The 22042-nt window shown below is 37.8% G+C and overlaps 1 long non-coding RNA gene across 5 annotated transcripts; it reads left to right on the forward strand.

Annotated features, from left to right (window-relative positions):
- Window positions 1–14520: 14520 nt before the first annotated feature.
- Window positions 14521–18199, forward strand: LOC127083520 (uncharacterized). Of its 5 annotated transcripts, none has more exons than XR_007788458.1 (7): window positions 14521–15082; window positions 15167–15633; window positions 15877–16065; window positions 16510–16641; window positions 17227–17308; window positions 17420–17500; window positions 17574–18199. It is a non-coding gene; the product is annotated as an uncharacterized LOC127083520 (long non-coding RNA). The 5 variants fall into 5 exon arrangements; XR_007788455.1 differs by lacking the exon at window positions 15167–15633 and having other exon boundaries at window positions 14659–15082; window positions 15877–15922; window positions 15993–16065; XR_007788459.1 differs by lacking the exon at window positions 14521–15082 and having other exon boundaries at window positions 15089–15633; window positions 15877–15922; window positions 15993–16065.
- The last annotated feature ends 3843 nt before the right edge of the window (window positions 18200–22042 follow it).

The raw sequence follows: 22042 nt of genomic DNA on the forward strand, positions 1-22042 counted from the left end.
GGTCTTTCTGAATTCTGATAGATGGCATTTTGGTGGTTGCATCTACTTCACATTCAGGAGGAGGTTCCTGTACTTCTTCAGACTTGACTGGAATGTCAGTTGAACTGTCAAGGAATGTTTCAACATCCTCTATGACATCGATTCCTTCCTCTTTATCATCCACAATAACATTTATGGATTCCATCAGGACATTGGTCTTGTAGTTGAACACTCTATAGGCTCTGCTGTTAGTGGAGTATCCTAGAAATATACCCTCATCACTTTTGGGATCCAGCTTCCTTCTCTGTTCACGATCTGTGAGAATGTAGCATTTACTTCCAAAGATATGAAAGTACTTCACTGTGGGTTTTCTGCCCTTCCATATTTCATATAGAGTGGAGGAGGTTCCTTTTCTCAAGGTAACTCTATTGTGAACATAGCACGCGGTATTCATTGCTTTAGCCCAAAAGTGCATGGGGAGCTTCTTTGCATGAATCATTTCTCTGGCAGATTCTTGAATAGTTCTATTTTTTCTTTCAACTATCCCATTCTGCTGGGGAGTTATAGGGGAGAAGAACTCATGACTTATTCCTTCAGACGAGAAAAACTCATCAAACTTGGAATTCTTGAACTCCGTACCATGATCACTCCTAATCCGGACCACACAACTGTCCTTTTCCCTTTGAAGTCTTATGCACAGGTCTTTGAAGACATCAAATGTATCTGACTTCTCTCTGATGAAGCTTATCCACGTGTATCTGAAATGGTCATCAACCACCACGTAAGCATATCTCTTCCCACCAAGACTTTCAACCTGCATAGGTCCCATTAAGTCCATGTGCAACAATTCCAGAACTCTGGAGGTTGTAGGATGTCCCAGCTTCGGATGTGACATCTTGGTTTGCTTGCCCACCTGGCATTCTCCACAGACTCCTCCTTCATCAATAAGCAGCTTTGGAATTCCTCTGACTGCTTCCTTGGATATAATCTTCTTCATTCCCCGTAAGTGGAGATGTCTAAGACGTCTATGCCACAGCTTCACCTCCTGTTCTTCCTTGGTTGAGGAGCATATTGTGGAAAAGTTAGAGACTTTAGGTGCCCACAGATAACAGTTATCTTTGGACCTGGTTCCTCTCATAACCTCCTGATTGTCACCATTTGTCACAATGCATAGCTCCTTAGTAAACTGAACATGGAACCCTTGATCACACAGCTGGCTTATGCTGATGAGGTTTGCAGTTAGTCCTCTTACTAACATCACATTATTCAATTTTGGAACTCCAGAGCAGTCCAGCTTACCCACACCTTTTATTTTTCCTTTGGCACCATCACCAAAGGTCACATAGCTGGTAGTGTGAGGTTGAATATCCACCAGTAGATTTTCCATACCAGTCATATGTCTTGAGCATCCACTGTCGAAGTACCAGTCTTCTCTGGTAGAAGCCCTTAGAGCTGTGTGTGCTAACCTAGCATACCATTGTTGCTTCTTGATGGGGACATAGCGCTTATATGTCTTATGCTTAGGCCTGACATGCGAGGCTTGGTTAGGGAAACCATGGAGCCAGTAGCAGAAGGCTTTTATATGTCCAAGCCTACCACAGTGGTGACACCTCCACTCCTGGTATTTCCTCTTCTGATGATTATTCATCCTAGTTCCCCGATGTTGAGACATTGGCTTTGACTTCCGCTTGAACTTCTGAACTTTAGCCTTTGGGCGTTTGTGTTCAGCTGAGGATCTTTTCCCAAATCCTAGGCCAGATTTGGTTCCAGACTACTGTCCCACCTTTAGAATCTCTTCCAAGGTGTCAGTTCCCTTGTTCATCATTCTGATGGATTTAGTCATCTGATTCAGCTTGGAGGTCAGCAAGGTTATCTCACCATTTAGGCCCTCTATGGCTGTCAGATGCTTCTGTCTCTCATCTTCCAGTTCCTTGATGAGTTTCTTCTGCTTTTCTCCTTGTGCACGGACTTCTGCACTAGTGGTACATAGCTTCTTATAGGCTGCAGCAAGTTCATCAAAGGTCAGTTCATCTGCACTTGAGTCATCATCAGAGGCACAAACACTGGTTAGTGCAGTGACATGTTTGGCAGATTCTCCTTCAGATTCACTTTCAGAATCTCCTTCAGACCATGTGATAGTTAGCCCCTTCTTTTGCATCTTGAGATAAGTAGGACATTCAGCTCTGACGTGTCCATACCCTTCACAACCATGACACTGGATTCCCTTGCCTTGGTTGAACTTTTCTTCAGAAGTTGATCTTTTCCTGATGTCAGACGGGATGTTCTTGACATTAGGTCTCCCTCTTTGATCAATCTTCTTCACGAACTTGTTGAACTGTCTCCCAAGCATGGCTAAGGCTTCTGATATACTTTCATCACCTTCAGTATATCCTGCTTCTGACTCTTCTTCAGCATTAGATACAAAAGCTACGCTTTTGTTCTTCTTTTCAGCATTCTCACACAAGCCCATTTCAAAGGTTTGGAGAGAACCAATGAGCTCATCCACCTTCATATTGCAGATGTCCTGCGCCTCCTCTATGGCTGTGACCTTCATAGCAAATCTCTTAGGCAAGGACCTGAGAATCTTTCTTACAAGTTTTTCTTCAGCCATTTTCTCACCTAATCCACCAGAGGTGTTTACAATTTCAAGAATATTCATGTGAAAGTCATGAATAGTCTCATCCTCTTTCATCCTCAAATTTTCAAACTTGGTGGTCAGCATCTGAAGTTTGGACATCTTCACCTTGGAAGTACCTTCATGAGTTACCTTGAGGGTATCCCAAACTTCCTTAGCTAGTTCACAGTGGTGCACCAGCCTGAAGATGTTCTTACTGATTCCATTGAACAATGCATTCAAGGCCTTGGAATTTCCAAGAGCTAATGCCTCTTGCTCCTTGTCCCACTCTTCTTCAGGAATCTGCACACTGACTCCATCTTCACCTGTCTTTGTTGGATGTTCCCATCCTTTGTTGACAGCTCTCCAGACTTTGCTATCTAGAGACCTTAAGAAGGCTATCATACGAGGCTTCCAGTCATCATAATTAGAGCCATCCAACATGGGTGGTCTATTTGAGTGTCCTATATCCTTGTCCATGGTACTAGAAAGTAACTTCCCTAGATCTCACCCAGAAATTCACAGGCAGGGTGCCTGCTCTGATACCAATTGAAATTATAGTTATCAGACTTTAGATGTCACACGGGTTGTTATGACATCCAATTCTGCACAGACAAGAATTATGCAGAACTTAAAAGTAAGTGCAGTAAATAACACAAGCAATTGTTTACCCAGTTCAGTCCAACATGACCTACATCTGGGGGCTACCAAGCCAGGGAGGAAATCCACTATCAGTAGTATTAATTCAAAGCTAAACTCACCCGTTTACAACTTGTCACTTAATCCCTACCCAATGCAATTTCAATCTTACTCTAAGATCAGAGTTCCTACTCACTCCCCCTCAATCACCTCAGTGATTACTACCTTTAATCAATATTAAAGACAATTTTGAAGTCACACTTCAAACAACTCTTGATTGTGCTTAACAGCTTTAATCAAGATACACAGCACTCACGCTTAAAAGCTTTGAGCGACACAACACTTACAACTCAATGAACACCCTATGCCAAAGCAATCATCTACGTGATAATGGCTTGGCTTACAAGATATGTCTAATACAAGACTCACAAAAATACAGCAGTGAAGTAAGATGGACACACTCAATCTTCACACCTCAAAATCCCCAGTTCTGAATGAAGGAACGACTTTCTTTTATATTGCAGTACTTGGGCCTTTGCACTTGTATTCTCCTGAATTTAAGGTCACGCGAGTTCCCCTAAATTCCACATCTAGGTTACTAATAAATAGGCTATTTGTTAGGTTCATTAAATGTAGCTTGGTTGTTGATTTCCTGGATTTTCTCTCAGCTATTGAATCCCTGAAGAATAGCCTGAGAAAAAGCTGAAACAGAAAACTGAACAACCTACAATATAGCATATGCTGTCAGGAATGAATGTCACGACATTCAGCTTGACATTAAGGATCATATGCTAAGTCTGTTTTTCCAGAAAACAGACTGTACAATTTTGCTGACCTGTATATGACCAAAATGACCATACTACAATAACAGCTTACATTAGTAGATGTCAAAGTATCCAATTTGACATTTACACATTTGGCCTTAAGTCAGTTCTGTTATCCTCTTGAAGAACAGACTAAGAAACATACTGAAGTGTAGCAGAACACCACTCTGTCTATTGTTCAGTATATGTTGTCAATGATGAATGTCATAACATCCAGTTTGACATTCATATAGTAGGCCTTATGCCAGGTATGGTATTTCCTTGATAACCAGACTGCAAATGAATACTGAGCTCTAACAGAACACCAACTGTTCTATTCCTCAGTATCTGCTGACAGGGATGAATGTCACAACATCCAGTTTGACATTCAATAAATCCCGTATTAGCTAATCCTGTAGTAACTACTCAAGTGTGTCATGACATCAGTCAAGACATCAGAGTACAGTTAGATATTCTAACCTACAATGCAGTCACACTTCCACACCATGTCATGACATCAGTCAAGACATTAGAATCCAGCTAGTGTTTTACCATATAATGCAGCCAATTAAACACCTACACTTGGCCAATGCCAACTTTTCTGAAACCAAGTTCTTGTGAATTGAATTTTCATCTGATGCAAGTATTGGGATCCACTTGAGTTCATCTGCTACATGGTCGTGATGCAAACGTTACTTTGAATCTGTGTCTAATGCCTTATTCTGAGTCATTCAAGGAGTATGTCATCTGATACATGGGGAAGATTATGAAGAAGACTATGAAGTTGCTAGCTTGGATATGGCTATCTTTATTTGATGCCTTGCTCTTCATCTTGCTTGATTATTGATATTGCTTGATTTTAAAGTCCAAGGGAAAAATGGGTTTCTATATGACATTCTTGTCTATTGGATTGTATCTCATTGGTCAGATCTTTTTGAAGCTATCGGAAATATACCCGAACGTGCTGCACGCTCGAACATACAACAGAGTCGCCATCGAACTTTATTTATCCCCAGAGGGAAGGGAAAACATCGATAAAACCCGGGGGAAAAAGATATACTGGGTAAGGAAGTCGGTTATGCAAGGGGAAGGTATTAGCACCCCAAATATCCATGGTACTCCATGGGCACCATTTTGATTATTCTCGCTCGAATAGGTGTTAGATCTAAGATTACTCGCAAAAGAATAAGGGGAAAGGAAAAGAAATAGATAGAGTGCTCGGTGAGGATTGGGGCCCTCATGCCTACGTATCCTCATAGTGCAATAAGGAATTCAGAGCTCCGTAGTTCAGAGAACTAATGGTGGAAGATGAAAAGGAGTGTGATATAGGTATGGTCTGAACCAAAGGATAATATGATTTGAACTCCAACAAGGGGTGAAAATGTGAACCCAAGAGTAAAACTGGTATGAACCAACACGTGAGGGCCTACAACATCATGTTGGAAAAACCGAAAAGAAAGGGTTGCCTAAATGCGGCTGCAAAGTAAGTAAGGAGATGTTTGTCTAAGCTACAAGGTCTAACAAGACAAACAAATCGGCTCTTGGTTCACAAAAAGGGTACAAGATAGAGCACAAAGGTATAGTATATTTGGCTCAAAGAATAGGTATATCACATGAAGTGAATTAAGGTAGAATGTGAAGGTATCACAGAATGAATGGAATAAAGTGACCGAAGTCACAGAATAGAGTATCGGGTGATAAGTGACTGAAAAGGTATAGTTTGAAATCGAAAGTCAAAGTGTATTGGAATCCATAAGAGAAATAGAATTTGTACCATAGAGGGAAACAACGTTAACCAATACGTGGACTAGCGGACCGCCACTGTAGGGTTTTAGCTAAAAAAAGAAGGAATTAAGTGTTTGATTACATAGTACAAACAACTCTAGGTATAAAAGCAGACTATTCATTAGGCGTCCTAAAAGGGTATATATGGAATTCCAAAGAAAGTGTATTTCGATGTCAAAGGTATAATATGTCACTAGGTGGATGATTTAAGATCGAAGATAGATAATGAATTGTGAAAGATATGGATGGTGCCCTAAGGCGAAGGAGGAATAATTAGAAGTATGCTCGTCAAGGATTCACATCCTCGTGCCTACGTATTCTCATTCTGCAATGAGAAAATCAGAGCAATCGTAGTTCGGAACTAAGAAAAGAAAGGAAAGGGAGATATACAATGATGAAGATTATAACTTGCACCAACATAATGGTATTGAGGGAGCTCACGAAGATAACTGGCTTCGAACTCAAGAGTAAAACTGGTATAAACCAACACGTGAGGGCCTACAACATTGCACAGCACGAACAACTCTTGGTTCACATGGCATACTGTTCATTAAGCGTCTTAAAAGGATGTGAATGAGACCCACAAGAAAGTATAGTTGGGTGCAAGGGAGAATGTATCACTTGCTGGGGTACGAACAATTTGAGATCAAAGAGAAGAAGTATCTTGGGTCCATGAAGGAATAAACTCTGAACCGAAGAGTAAAGGTAAACCAACAAGTGAGAAGCCTGAGGCATGGTATCACTATAGTGGAATAACCAAAAAAGAATGAATTAAGTGTTTGATTGCATAGTGATCCGTTGTCGCACACGGGTCAAAAACGAGTAATAAAATATAGTAAACGGGAAGCGACACCTTGAGTATAGTATCGCAAGGATTCTTGTATTATTCTTAACCTAATGAAATCGATTTAAGGGGGGTTTATGTTTTAATGGTCTATTTAGAAAACAAAGCAAAAAAAAGTGATTAAAATAAGCGATTCCAAAATAAGTCAATCTATTATTTTCGGGTTCCGGCTAATCATTGGTTTTTACCTACCAATTCCCTAAGCGGCTTCGATCTCTATTCGATTCAAATTCGATTGACAAGCGCAATAGATATATGACAGATTTATATTCCTATATTCCGAATTAAGCAAACGGATAAATACAATCGTGAATTAAGAAAACACGATTTACAAACGCAATTTAACGACAAAGCGACGAAAGCGGCGATTAATAGTTAGGAATGAAATCATACGAATTTAATGAAAACCATTCCATAAAATACAGATTAAGCAAATGAAAATTTATAGAATAGAATTGAAAGAGAACGAAATTAAATTGATAGAATAAAAACCTCAAAGCCTTGAAAATTCGGTTACAGCAGATTGACTCTAGGAGATTAGTTCCTCTTCATGATTGCACAAAAGCAAAAAGTTATTATGAATAATGTGTAATTGCTACAGTACCGTGGCTGCCCTTTTAAACAGAATAAGAGTTTCACTTATAATTCAAACTGGGTCGGAAAACCTAAATTCGACCCAACAAATGACCCAAAAGAAAATATCTCCTAAAGTACGAAACTTCAACGAATTATTTGAGACGTTTGCAACATAAAAGTTGTATCTCTTTCTTTCAGCTTTCCAACACATGTCATAACTTGCAAAACAGCATCCCGTAGCTCAAGTTATGATCCGAACAGTGGACAGGTATCAAATAACCGCTAAAACTGAAAATAGCAAACGAAAATAGATTAAAGGAAAACATGTACTTAAATCTAAAAACATAATAAAATAGTAAAATAAGGAAAATAAACTAGATAAATGCCTAAGTACAATTATAAAAGAATGTGCATCAAAATGCACTGATCAAATTCCCCATCACTTGAACTTTTGCACTCCGAACAAAATTACAATTTCAAAATCAAAAGGAAAGAAAACAGAGCATGCACTTCCAAAAGTTTTCAAGATATAAGGTATAAGCATAATTCTAAGTCTAAGCTTCAAGAATATGGTGTTAGTAAGCAACTTCTTTTGACATTCAAAGCAGATAGAAAAACAGATTACTAAAAAGTACATCAACAGCAGTAAGATCCTCACATGATATAATTCACTCAACTCTCAAGTGTTTAGATTAACTGTTTACACTCAAAGCACAACATGAAAATTAGTACTACCATAAGCTTGAAAGGACTCTAACATCCACAGTTGAAATACATGCACACAAAGATCAAAAGGACTTTTATTTGGTTATAACGTGGCCAAGGTAAGGGTGAGATAAATCCTAAGGGTTACTAGGCTAAAATTCAAAGAGATAAAAGAGACTTGAAAGAAACTGCGGGAGTTGAATTTACAAAATATTTCATTCACTTGAACAACTCTATAGTAATTGTTTTTTATTCTCCTTCCTCTTTTTTTTTTTGAAGGAGTATGTATTGACATGTATTGAAATCTTACAAACATAATTCCTTTTTTTTTCTTCCTCTTATTCTTCTATTTTTTCTTCCTCTTATCCTTCTATTTTTTCATTCCTTTTTTTTCTATTTTTTTTCTTCTTTTTCTGCCAACTTCTGAAATATCACAAACATAATTATTCAACCCCACACAACTCCAAACAAGACTCTTTCAACCCTTTGAGTAGGGTGATAACATTGTTTTTCACTTCTCGGCTTGTAATGAGTTTTAAATAAAAAAAGGATAATAGGCTCAAGGGGGTTTCAAACAAGGGATGCAATTATTTTAGGGTTGGCTTTTTGGCTAACTGGCTAAAAAAACAAAAGAAAACAAAATTGCCTTTATCATACCAGTGTGCACAAGTAAACAACAGCATCAACAAGAGTTAATTCAAGTTCTAGAGACCAACATACATGAGTGAATCACACAAGAAAGAAAGAGATGGATTTTTGTATGTTATCCATATAAGACTCAAAGCTCACAAGGTTAATTGATCTACCACGAATGATGTACAATTTAGAGTTTAGTCCTACCTATCATACTAAAAATACACAACAAGTTTTTCACATCACACCACAAGACTTTAGTCAAGAGAACTAAGAAAAATACTCATAATTGTAACTCAAAAACCAAAGGAAAAAACATGCATTTTTTTAAAGAAAGCAAACCAAAACCAAAACAGAGAAAAAACAAAGAAAACAAAACAAATAAATGGTTCCCTCCCCCACACTTAAAACATACATTGTCCTCAATGAAAGAGCATAAATATAAAATAAGAGTGAGAGACAGGAAAGAACACACCCGAGGAGTTAAGGAGGATAAGTGATTGCATAAGCAACCTTCCCCAAATAGAGTTCTTTTACAGTCTCTTCTTCCAAAGTCGGGTTTTCATGTAGTAGCTTTGGGTAGTATCCATTGACCTTGAAATTTTAATTAGTGGATTCTCCTTGTATTCCAGGATCAAAGAATAATCTTTGATAAGTAAAAGTGTTGAATGAGCGTGTGAAAGTGATCTCCTTTTTCACAATATCAAGAATCAAAGGATTACGGTGCTGCCTCACTACTTTTATTTCATCTTTAAATGAGATCCTATGCATACATATGGAATGGCTAATATCACGAGTGTCAGCCAAGGTCCATCCAATTCCCTTCTTATGTTTCTGCTTAAGTTGAAGCTTTGATGAATAATATGAATCCTTGGGAAGTGGTTTAGGATCTACAAAATGTGGTTGTTCAATGGATGGTATGTTTGTGGCAGCCGAAATGTCAAGAGCTTCATCTACATAAACAACTTCATTTACACTGTCACCCTGCAAGGAAGCATCAATCTCAGCACAAACAGCACAAAGGTTAGTGTTAGTACAATCATCACATGAGTAAATATCATCAAAACCAGATAAAGTTGGAAAATCAGCTGAAAACAAATCAGAATAAGCTACATCAACAACTTCAGAAAGCAACTCTATTTGGAAAACAAAATGCTCTTCCCCATCAATCTTCTTATATTTTAGTACTCCTTGTGGGAAAGGGATTGGTGATACATACTTTTTTTCAACCTCAACAACAATAGAAGGTTCAAGTTTATTTTCAGGTGTTACACTAACAATGTTTTTATTTTTTTCTGGGGCTGGTTCTGCAACTTTTTCGGATCTCAAGGAAATTGCACTCACATTGGGGACTTTTGGATTCACTACTGTTTGGGCAGGTAGTTGGTTCGATCCTTGAGCTTGCTGCATGACATTTATTGAAGTGGCAAGTTGTCCAATTTGTGTTTGCAAAGTCTGAATACTAGAATTTGTTCGCTGCTGAAATTGGAAACTATTTACAACCATTTTCTTGACAAGTTCCTCTAGTGAAGGTTCAGAAGGTGAAAAGGTGGTTACTTGTGGAGGGTTATATGGTGGCGGTGGTGGAATAGGTAGCATCAATTGTTTTACTAAAGAGGTGAGTTCATCAATTTTGGTTTCTAGAGCTTTGTTGGAAGAAGAAACCTGAATCTCATTCACATTTTTTGCTCGGACCATAAAATTATCCCTTATTGTGAACTGTTGGGAGTTAAGTGACATCTTCTCAATCAAGGATTTGGCAGCAGTTGGAGTCTTATCAACAAGTGCTCCACCACTAGAAGCATCTAAAATGTTTATTTCCATTGGTAGCAATCCCTCATAAAAGTATTGTATTAGTAATTGTTCAGAAATCTGGTGGTGAGGACAACTCGACACTAACTGCTTGAATCTCTCCCAATATCCAGCCAATGATTCCATGTCAACCTGTCTAATACCACATATTTCTTTTCTGATTGAAGAAGCTCTTGAAGTAGGAAAAATCTTTCTAAGAAGATTTTCTTCATATTATTACAACTTGTAATAGAATTTGGCTCAAGATAATATAACCAATCTTTTGTAGCACCTTGTAGTGAGAATGGAAATGCTCTAAGATTGACATAATCTTCAATAATTCCTTGAGGCCTCAATGATGTAGAACACACAATCTGAAATTCTTTTAGATGCCTATGAGGATCCTCACCTGCAAAACCATTAAGCCTTGGCAACAAGTGTATTAAACCAGATTTCAATTCGAACGGTACAACAACAACAGGAAATTCAATACATAAAGCATTATAATTAACATCAGGGGAAACAAGTTCTCTGAGGGTTCTTTGGTCATCCATGTTAAACTCAATAGAAAATAAAATAAAATCAACAAACAATGAGAAAACACAACTAATTCAGCAATGCAACAACAAATAGGAAAATACCGACAATGTCCCTATTACGAAAAAACAATTGAAATAAAAAAAATAATTAAAATAAAATACAAAAAATACAAAAACACAAAAATTAATCTAATAACGTCAATTAAGAATTTTGAGAATTTTTGCAGAATTTTCTGAAACTACCAAAACAGAAAATAAATAATAAAAAATAGAAAAATAGGGAATTTCGATTTTTTAGGCGGCTTCCACTATTTAGTTTCTAAATAGAGGCTTTCGATCCTTAATTTTTTCCTAGTTAATCAACAAAGAATCAGAATAATTTGAGATAATTTTCTTAAAAAACATATTTTTTTAATCCTAAGACGTAAAAAGACCAAAACGCAACAAAGTCAGGGTAAAAAAATGCTAAAACACAACACCTATGATTATAATAATAGCTATACTATAATAATTGTTAAAATCTACAAGAATCCCCGGCAACGGCGCCAATTTGATCCGCTGTCGCACACGGGTCAAAAACGAGTAATAAAATATAGTAAACGGGAAGCGACACCTCAAGTATCGTATCGCAAGGATTCTTGTATTATTCTTAACCTAATGAAATCGATTTAAGGGAGGTTTATGTTTTAGTGGTCGATTTAGAAAACAAAGCAAAAAAAGTGATTAAAATAAGCGATTACAAAATAAGTCAATCTACTGTTTTCGGGTTCCGGCTAATCATTGGTTTTTACCTACCAATTCCCTAAGCGGCTTCGATCTCTATTCGATTCAAATTCGATTGACAAGCGCAATAGATATATGACATATTTATATTCCTATATTCCGAATTAAGCAAACGGATAAATACAATCGTGAATTAAGCAAACACGATTTACAAACGCAATTCAACGACAAAGCGACGAAAACGGCGATTAATAGTTAGGAATGCAATCATACGAATTTAATCAAAATCATTCCATAAAATACAGATTAAGCAAATGAAATTTCATAGAATAGAATTGAAAGAGAACGAAATTAAATTGATAGAATAAAAACCTCAAAACCTTGGAAATTCGGTTACAACAGATTGACTCTAGGAGATTAGTTCCTCTTCATGATCGCACAAAAGCAAAAAGTTATTGTGAATAATGTGTAGTTGCTACAGTACCGCGGCTGCCCTTTTAAACAGAATAAGGGTTTCACTTATAATTCAAACTGGGTCGGGAAACCTAAATTCGGCCCAACAAATGACCCAAAAGAAAATATTTCCTAAAATACGAAACTTCAACGAATTATTTGAGACTTTTTCACTCCTAATCAACTTTTGGCTTCAACATAAAAGTTATAGCTCTTTCTTTCAGCTTTCCAACACATGTCATAACTTGCAAAACAACATCCGTAGCTCAAGTTATGACCCGAACAGTGGACAGGTGTCAAATAACCGCTAAAACTTAAAATAGCAAACGAAAATAGATTAAAGGCAAACATGAACTTAAATCTAAAAACATAATAAAATAGTAAAATAAGCAAAATAAACTAGATAAATGCCTAAGTACAATTATAGAAGAATGTGCATCAAAATGCACTGATCACATAGCACGAACAACTCTTGGTTCACAAGGCGAACTATTCATTAGGCGTCCTAAAAGGATGAACATGGAAACCAAATAAAAGTGATATTCGATCTCAAAAAGATGGTATTGATTGATGAATGAAGAATGATTGATTAATAAATAAGGTAGCTCGCGAAGAAACTGGGTTCTCTTGCCTACGTACCCTCATTGTGAAATAAGGGAATCAGAGCTTTCGTAGTTCAGCCTACTAGGGCTGAATAGAAATTGATTAGAGGCAAGAGGAAATGGATGATTGATATTGAAATGCTTTGAACGGAATGATTGAGAATTGAATAGAATGGAGAATGGATAGGCTTGATAGTTACTGTATGAGGATCACACTAAAGTCTATGGGCAAAGGTAGGTACGATAAGCAACGAGCCAAACGTCTCGCACCCAAAGATATCCAGAATGAGTCTAGGAAAGCTCCAGTCTCATTCCTTCTTTACGACATAAGGCTCGTGGAATATAATTCTCGTCTTAACTTCAAGTGGGAAGAGAAGAATCTTTGTAATTATTTCTTGCATGGGAGAGGAAAACTTTATCAATCCTTAGATTCGAATTGCACTAGAGTCTATGATTGGTGGTGAATACAATGAGCGCTGGGTCATACGTCCCATACCCAAAGATACTCAGATGGGGGTAGGAATACTCCAGTCCCATTCCTTCTCCATTACTTAAGGCTCATATCGTACAATTTGATTCATAATTGATAAGTTGTTGACGTTGTCCTTGCTTTTGTTGTATTTTGCTTTTGTAGATAGACTTGTTAATCGCATGGTTAGAATTATGCTAAAGTCTATAAATAGAGGTGAATATGATGAGTGCTGGGTCATACGTCCCATACCCAAAGATACTCAGAATGGGGGTAGGAATACTCCAGTCTCACTCCTTCTCTATTGCTTAAGCCTCGTGTCACACTCTTCTAACTTTGATTTAACAAGTGTTGAAGACGCCACCTTTGAAGTGCTTGAAAGTTGAAGACGCCACCTTTGATGTGCTTGAATAATCCGCTGCTTGATATAACTGAGGATGCCTTGATTGAAGATCTTGTCTTGAGGCCTTGAGCTCCACAGCTTGAAAGAAAAGTCCTACTAAGTGACCAAGGGTCTTTTGGTCACTTAATTAGACTGGGGGATTATACAAGTTCAAAGGATTTAATTAATCGAAATTGTTTTTGATCAATTTAATCGGGCGTTTGGTTTTATTTTTATAGGGAACTAAGTTTTGGATCTAATTGAAGTTAGTAATTGTTAGAAACTATCCTAAGGGATCATGCATTAGAAGTTGATTGAATATTCTAAGTTAGATTAGAAATCCTAAGGGAGCATGTCAAAATATTGATTAAAATCATGATTACAATTCTATGTTAAGTTCTACAATGATTGAATTCTAATCCTAAGGGGAGCATACAATTTTAACACAAAAATAACAAAATAAGCCCATAAAGGGCAAAATGGTCAATAGTGAAATATGTCAAATTCTAACCATGGTTTAGAGTTGATTAAATCCTAAAGATGAATTCTAATCCTAATGTTGAAAATGGGATGATTCTAAATTTAATCAAACCTATTTGTTTCTAATTGAATCTAACCAAAATTCCTAATTAAAATTCTAAGGAAAAAATCCTAATTAATTCTAAGAAAAATTCTATTAAAACCCTAATATGCTAATTAAATCCTAAAATCAGTATTTATTAACCTAATTAAACCAACAATCTAATTAGCCTAATAAAAATGCAAAACAATAAAAGAAAATCAAAGAAAACATATAAAATTGGAAAAGGGGTGTCATGGCTAACTAGGGTGTGAATTGAATTCGGATTAATGGGCTGCCAGTTGAGCCCATTACTGGTTTTTTTGTACAGCCAGCCAACAAAAAAATGGGGTGCATTCAGCGAATTTGGGAATGGGCCGTCTGAGCCTAATGCTTCACCAAGTGTTCCAAACAGGGGGGTACAGAAGTGAAAACGCGTGGGAATTAGCAAATGGTGCTAATGGGCTTGGCAAAGCCCAATTCCACATTCATCACTAATCTCTGGGGGTTCACTAGTAATAATTGGTGTGTAAAGAGTAATCTCCATGGGCCCGGGCATTTAAGCCCAATCAACTCACCTCTGTTGACTTGGACAAGTCAACAGAGTCAAAAACATTCACATGCGCGCGCTCTCTAAAATCTAGCTCACCGTCCTTCCACCGTGGGCCGCCGCACCGGCGGCCGTCGCCGGCGACGGTGTTGGCTTCTACCTAACCACCACCACCAAATTAAACATAATGATACGCTGGATACGCCTATGGCAAGGAATTTGAGCAACGGTCAATGGATTGGTTGAATTGATCCTAACAAAGGAAGTACCCTAGCCTACTCAAAGTCCAATTAAATGGCGCTCACTGAAGATCAATTCCTAACACCATGGGGGTTTCGTTACTCAACCTAAATGCTACGTATTGGTACAGTCAGAGCAAGAAAATAATAATGAATTGTAAATGACATACCAGAGAAGATGATCGGAGAATTCGCCGGTAAGTTTTCTGATCTTGATTCTTCCTTCTTCTTCTTCTTTTCGTTTCCTTCTTCTTCTTCTGAAACTTTGGAAATGATAGCAGAGTGAGAGTGAGGTGGCTTAGCTCAAACTGAATTGAAGCTTCAATGGCTTTTTTGAGAGAGAATAAGAGAGCTTTGGTGAGGGTGATGAGAGAGGTTGCAGAGAAATTATGCACAAATTCGTAGGGTTCAAAAAGTGATGAAAATAAGAGTGATCAATTGTTTAAATAGAGTTTAGGTTTGAAGGTGTTTAGGATTGGAGTTAGGATTGGAGTCTGTTATGTTCCGACAAGGAGTTAGTTGCATTCAACTCACTGAGTTCATGGTGAAACTCAGTTAGTTAAAATCAACTCAGTTAGTTGAGGTTAGTTAATGTTGGCTAGTGAATGAGTGAGATGAAGTGAGATTGGCTACTGCAAGTTAGGATGAGATTGAAGTTGTGTTGGAGTGGTTTTTTGATGACCTATTGTCCAAGTTACCAGTTGAGTTTAAATGACATTGGCTTGGCTTGGAATGATGAAGCATGAAGGTTAGTGGTTTTTTGATGTGCAAACTGGATGTAGCAGGTAACATTAGAATCAGGATTAAACTACTGAATTAAATGTAACCTGCTGAACTGGTCATTGTTAAGTGCAAGTGTGTTTTGGTTTTCATTTTGTGATGTTTGGCCTATGCTTTGATTCAATGCCTTTTGTATTCAAACCCTTGTCTTTGTTTCCTCTTGCACTGACTTGGTCAATCATATGGATGCATGTCTCACGGTTGAATCAAGTTTGCATTTCCAGTGGGTATGTACTGATATGCCTTAAAAAAAACAGGTCTGCACCATTGCTTGTCCTTTTTGTCCTATGGATCATGAACATGAGGCTTAATAGTTATTGCTTCCAGGGAACAAGATGTATCTCCTATCCACCAGCTGGAATCTGATGAGCGTGCTATGTTGGAAAGTGTCATCATGCGGGTAACTCTCTTTCTGTACTGATCTGTGCCGGGAATGTCTAGCATGTGTTTTGTACTAGTATCATGGTGTGACCTTCTCCATTTTGAGCTCATGTGCAATGGAATGTTTTGATGTTGGTTTGGGATTTTGTTAGCTTTGTTAGTGTAATGAGCTTCTACTGTTAGTTTGGGTGATAAAGTTATCAAGGTTGTTAGGTTCAATTAGTTGGAGTATGGTTTTGGTAAGTTGCTCTGCTAGCATATGCCATGTCCCTGCTGCAATGGGTCTGCTGCTTGTTGGTGTTGATGTAGTTTGATGTTAGCTCAATAGCTGTTATGTGCATGGCTTGATGATTCAGTGGTTATGGTTTGATGATGATTTGCCAAGGCATGTTGTTGCTTGCTGTACATGATGAACATGATTATGGGATGCTTACTGAACTTCCAGTGTTGTTGTTTGCTGCAGGTTACATCACAATTCTTGGTTGGCTCAAGGAAAGGCAATGATATGCAGTAGGTTTGGTGTGAGAATGCCATGGTGAGGTCAAGAAAAAGCAAAGTGATGTGGCTCTTGTGAGGCATGTAGGACAATCATGAGGTATATATTATTGAACTGCAATATAATGCCCTGATGTGGCTGGAGTTTGGTTCATTAATGCAAAATGGTTTGATATATGTGTGCAGGTCTTGTCTGGTAGCATATTGTTTTTTGAGGTGCATTGGCTTTGTTTTATGTTGCTGTATTGTTCATTGCAGTTTGTTGTTTATGAATTGCACTGCTAATCGCATAGGTTATGCTAACAGTCTTATTTTATTGGTTTTTTCTTCTTTTTCTTGTGAATGCTATACAACCTGACTTGTTGAATTTCTGCTGCTACTTGAATGATGCAATGTAGTTTAATGTGATAGTTGCTTGGTGAATTGTTGACGCAATGCTAAATGTTATTCTTGAAATGTGTTATGTATGCTAGTAAACTATTTTGAAGCATTTCTTGAATACTGAGGTTGCATCTTGCGTTGGTTATGTCCATTATTATGCCATGCTTGGCACCAGGTATGAAACCAATCCTGGCATGTCATGCTCTAAGGTTCATCATTATGTATTTCCAAGTCTTCCAACAGGTGACTATAGTTCAACATTGTTTTTGCTTGGTTTGTCATGAGCCCTACTCATATTTTGCAGCATGGCATCATGATTCTGTAGCAGGATGACACCTGAGCGTTGCTTGTTCCATGGCAACTTTGCATTATTCATTCTGCTGTAGGTAAATCCTTTGTAACCTTGATCTTGGTTTGCTACCTTGAGTTCACGCAAGTCATGGTTTTTGCTTCATCATTTGGCTATCCTTTTGGTCATGAATTGACATTTTCTACAGGATTCACACATGTTGGGTTCAGTGTGTATGTTGATCCTATTAGTGGTCTGCTGCAAGCAGATTTCCTCCTGACTTGGATAGGTAGCAGCTAGACCTTCCCTCATGGCTTGCTTTTATTTGAGATTTATAACATGCTGCCAACTGGTTTTTGCAGGTTTGGTTTTAGTTGCTACAACCTTCATGAGACTTTCTCATCATTGTGAGTTCAAAGCCAAATGCATGTGTATTGTTGTGTCCAAATGGTTATGTAGGTGCCATATTTGATCATGTGATTAGGGTATTTGGTTATTGGTGAATGTAAGACCAGTTTAGCAAGGTAAAAGTGGGCTGTCAAGGCAAGAGATCCAAGTCATGGTATGGCGGTCATGAATATGAAAATAAGCTAAGTTACTTGGAAATGAAGAAACAAGGGAAAAGACAACCAACATGGCTATTGGATGAAGAATTAAGGCAAATTAGGTTAGATTGGATCTTAGGTAGTCACAAAAGGGTGAGTTGACTTTGGTCAAAGTTGACCAAAAAGTCAAATGTTGACCAAAGTCAACACTTAGTCAAAGATGTCAAAATTTGTGTTTTTTTTTGTAATGGACATTTTATGGATGGTAATGGATGAATTTAGGGCATTAGGGATTTGGGTTGACTTTGGTCAAAAGTTGACCAAAAAGTCAACTGTTGACCAAAGTCAACATTTGGTCAAAAGTTGCCTAGACTTGTAATTTTTTATGTAATGAACAATGTGATGGTTTATATATGTATATTTGGATGTTAAATGGTTCTCAAGTTGTTTTCATTTTACAATGGATTTTGTATTTGTATGTGCTTGAGTTGTAATGAACATGGTCATGACTTGTAAATGGAGTGGTTTATGAACAAGGCTACTACCTAATGAAACAAAGTTAAGGCTTAACTATGAATCAAAGGACAACTACCTATTGGATTATGATACAATGGGCTTTGGTAGTTTCGGGAGACAAAACCATCCATGAACTAAACAACCAAGCATTGACTAAGATGAATTGGGTTTAAGACTAATGACCAGGTGAAATGAACCAAGAGTAGACCTTGTGCTAGAGGTGATCAGATGGGATGACAAAGGATGGAGCAAGGTATGGAAGCCATGAGACTTGAGCCAAGACAACATGGGAAAAAATCAAGGTGATGCCAACCAGTCAGTGGGTGAAAGGTGGATGGAGTTAGGGTTTTGGGTGTCTCCAAATGGAAAGTCAAGCCACAAAGTCCATCAAGGCCATTCTCTCCTTGATTAGGATTTCCATGAGGCTTACCCCTCAGGCAAGTCCTTTGGACCAAACCATATGCTTCCACAACAAGTCTTCCAACGTGTGAGCCTTCATTAGGGTTTTGATGGCTAAGACAATGCCTATTGAAGCTCCAAAGGATCCCATTATCATACCATCATGAGCCAGGGTTTTCAAGACCTTTGAGGATTTCTTGGGTATCCCCTTGTTGAATCTATACCTCCACCATCAAGAAATCATAGCTTCACTTCCCTTACCTTGATGAAAACCCAAATCACACTTTGCAAACCCTAGCTCCATAAGCCAAGAATTTTGAATCTATGATGATCCCCTAATGGAATGAATGATGCATGTGCATGAGTTATTGATGTATGCAACTGATCTCTTGATCAAGTGATTAGATACATAGGTGAGAAAGGGGAGGGAAAATTTAGGGGTACAACAACTGCCCCTATTTAATCTTCTTGGACCTGAATACAAGAATTGCGGAAGTTTTTCAGGTATTCAAGGTAGAAGAGGATGAAATACCTATGTGCTCGAAATTTGCCGGACCAAATGACTGGCTTTATTACCAGTGTGGAGGATATGTTTTATGCAGTGCATGAGGTATGCTTATTTTTTATGATGCATGCTTTTGTAGGGATGAGTCTTTATTGTGGTTTGCCAAGCTAGGGTTGTGCTTTGATTTTGGGATTTTCTTGTTTGCACGGTTTCATGTTATGCTTTCTGAATGATGAGCATGAGTGAAGCGACGTGATTTATGCATGATGATGATTTATGAAATGGATAAGCTAGATGCTCACTTAGAGGGTGGTGGGAATTTGGGCTAGGATAGTGGTCATCCAGACATGATTATCCGACACCTACTTCAAGCTCATAAGTTGTTGTAACTGTAGCGGTGTATTCGTCGCTATATGGTTTATTGATTAAACCATAAGCAAAGCATACAATGAATCGAGTCGCCACCGCACTTTTATTTATCCTAAGGACTGGTTAAAAAGCGAACAAAAACCTAAGAAGTTTTACACGTAGAAAACTAATGAAAAAGATCAGAGAGTCTGGGTAAGGGGTAAATTACGCAATGGGAAGGTGTTAGGCACCCATCACGTCCTAGGTACTCCTAGGGAGCCCTTTTCACACTTGTTGTACTAAATTGTTATTTGTTATGAAATATTTATTGTGCAAACATGATTGGGATGGTGAGAAAAGAATGTACAAGTTAGTTATTTTTGTGTTCGAACGGATGAACCCGTTGCCTACGTACCTTCCCTCAAAGGTAAGGATCAAAACGCCTTAGTTCGGCTAAAAGATTTCCAAAAATTAGTGAGTTCATTTTAAAACACAAGAGCACTAAGGCTTTTCATTACCAATGGGAGAAAACTCAACCGACATCAACAATCCACCATGCGAGGACGGCTTCGACATACTAGTGAGGGGTTAACCCTATAATAAGTATGGAAGACTTACAATCAACTCACTAAGGATAAGGTAAGGTTTACATCAACCACTATGGTAATTAAAACCTACGGCTAATGTATGAAAACATATTAACAATGGACAAAGCCAAAACAATTGAATGGGTGAAGTTAATTGATTATGATTATTCACAAAATATGGTCAAGGTATGATTAAGATTGATTCAAAGAAGTGTTATGAAATGGAGTTTGAAAAATCAAGGACTTATGGTCCAAGTTTCTAATTTGAAAAGACATGAGAATGTTTGCACCACAAGTCAAAGTTTTTGAAAGCAAAGTGTGAAAAAGTTTAGGACAAAGAGGGTATGGATGATGGAATGTAAAACTTCTTATAAAGGTTCACCTCTTGAAATCATATAGAAGATAATTCAAGTGTGTCCTCAGGAATGAGGCAACAAAGCGAATAAGCATAAAGCAAGGTGATACCGGATGCCATCAATGGTCTTATACCAATCTCACAAAAGCAAAAGCGGATGTCGGATACCAATAACTGGGTTTATACCAACCTCCTAAAACAAAACAATGATACCGGATGCCATCAATGGTCTTATACCGATCTCACAAAAGCAAAAGCGGATGTCGGATACCAACAATTGGGTTTACACCAACCTCCTAAAGTAAAACAAAACTTGGAAGTCGGATGCCAATCTATCTGGACTTATACCAACCTCCAAAGTATGGTCATAGGAGTACAAATGCCACATCACAGGGACTTACAATTGCATCCTCTCACACAATAAACAAGAGCAAAGAAGATATGAGTGACCAATGAGGTCTTACACTCTATCCTTCCATATCATGGGAACAAAAGCCAATCAACATGGACTTACAATTGTCCTCAATGGGAAAACATCAATGTCACAAGGACAAATGAAATGATCATGCACTAATGGCAATCAATGATGATAAATGCACAATGGCAAACTCAAGTAATCATGTACATATGGATCAAGTAATCAAGCCACATAAACAAAGAGCACACACTATATACAAGCATCAGGCTCAAACAAGGGTGAGGCATTAAAGCCAACTGGAATAGGGTTAAAGTTGCTCTTAACCTTGCCATTGAGGGGCTAAGGTAAAGCAGATGAAAGGATATGAGGGGTGTGCCTCATCACTCTTATCTCTGGTCAGAGAGAGTATTGAATATCAGAAGGTGTGGGAGTTCAGAAAAGGGGGAACTCTCTCCAAAAATTAGACTCGATAGATCTTGGGCTAGGATCCCAATGCTACAACCATGTAATGGGAGCAAGGAGAAGACTCACAGAATAGTGGGAGATAGGCTACATATCTCTTATATCCACCAATTGCCTTATTAAAAGGACTTTACCTGCTTGGGGACAAACATAAACAATCATAAACATTGCCTCTTAAGAAGGACTTCAGACAGTTGCCTGGCTAAATAACAAGCCAGGTCTTCCAGACTACATGAAGAAGAAGGTGCTATACCTCAATGCAAATGCTATACAAGCAAAGCAATGCAAGTTCTTAAGAGAACTGAGCAACTAAGGGTACCTGAAATCAATCAAATATAATCAGCATCCCAACATAAACAAAACAACAACATAAGAATCAACAAACAATGTACAATCAAACAATAATGTGCCTAGCACAAAGCTCAAGTGAATCAAGCACCCTACAAGCCAAACAAGTTAGTTCACAATAATCAAATGAAACAATTCAACTTGCATTAATTCCTTTAAAGCACTTTGCTTCTTAACCTGAAAAGTCAAAGTCAAACTCAAACATGAGTAACAAGACCACTAGGACAAGCCTAGGGTCGAAAGGAGGGAAAAAATATTAAACAACAAATGAAACATGGTCAAAACCAATATAATTCAATTAAGAAGAAAGTCTAATTGATCCCATATCAAAACAATACACCAATTTCA

The sequence above is a fragment of the Lathyrus oleraceus genome, chromosome 5 (assembly GCF_024323335.1).
Source record: "Lathyrus oleraceus cultivar Zhongwan6 chromosome 5, CAAS_Psat_ZW6_1.0, whole genome shotgun sequence".
Lineage (NCBI taxonomy): Eukaryota > Viridiplantae > Streptophyta > Magnoliopsida > Fabales > Fabaceae > Lathyrus > Lathyrus oleraceus.